General features: G+C 43.1%; 1 non-coding gene across 1 annotated transcript; it reads left to right on the forward strand.

Moving 5' to 3' along the window:
* Positions 1-495: 495 nt before the first annotated feature.
* On the forward strand, positions 496-558 carry LOC111525580. The gene has a single exon (XR_002726157.1). It is a non-coding gene; the product is annotated as a U7 small nuclear RNA (small nuclear RNA).
* Positions 559-859: the final 301 nt, after the last annotated feature.

Raw genomic sequence — 859 nt, forward strand, 5'->3', positions numbered from 1 at the left:
AGGCATTTCTGAAATTTATTTCAATTTTAGGAATTAACATTTTATTGGACGGGTATAGTGGCTTATGCTTGTAATCCCAGCATTTTGGGAGGCCAAGGTGGGAAGATCACTTGAGCCCAGAAGTTTGAGACCAGCCTGGGCAACATAAGAGACCTTATCTCTACAAAAAAAAAAAAAAAAAAATTAGATGGAGTCTTTCAGTTCTTTTTTTTTTGAGACAGAGTCTTGCTCTGTTGCCCGGGCTGGGGTGCAGTGATGTGATCTCAGCTCACTGCAACCTCCAAACCTCCACCTCTCGGATTCAAGTGATTCCTTTGCCTCAGCCTCCCGAGTAGCAGGGATTACAGGCATGTGCCACCACGCCCAGCAAATTTTTTGTAGTTTTAGTAGAGATGGGGTTTCACCGTGTTAGTCAGGGTGGTCTCAATCTCCTGACCTCGTGATCTGCCCACCTCAGCCTCCCAAAGTGCTGGGATTACAGGTGTGAGCCACTACGCCTGGCCTCAGTTCTTTTAAAATTTGTCTAGCAGGCTTTCCAGTCTTCACTGGAAAGCCCCCTAAAGAAAAGATTTAGTAGGGCGTAGTGGTGCTTGCTTGTAGTACCAACTACTCAGGATGCTAAGGTGATATCTTTGAGCCCCGGGAGGTTGAGGATACAGTGAGCTAGGATTGGACACCTGCTCTCCTGCCTGGGAGAGAGATACCCTGTCTCTAGAAAACAAATTATTAAAAAAAAAAAGAAAAGAAAAGAAAAGAAAAAACCCCAAACCATTTTATCGACTGCAGTTACAAATTCAAAAATCTAGATCCTTCTTATGTTTTAAGTTCAATTTAAGAATCCTATTCTAGCTATCATACT

Source organism: Piliocolobus tephrosceles, chromosome 5 (assembly GCF_002776525.5).
Source record: "Piliocolobus tephrosceles isolate RC106 chromosome 5, ASM277652v3, whole genome shotgun sequence".
NCBI classification, from domain to species: Eukaryota; Metazoa; Chordata; class Mammalia; order Primates; family Cercopithecidae; genus Piliocolobus; species Piliocolobus tephrosceles.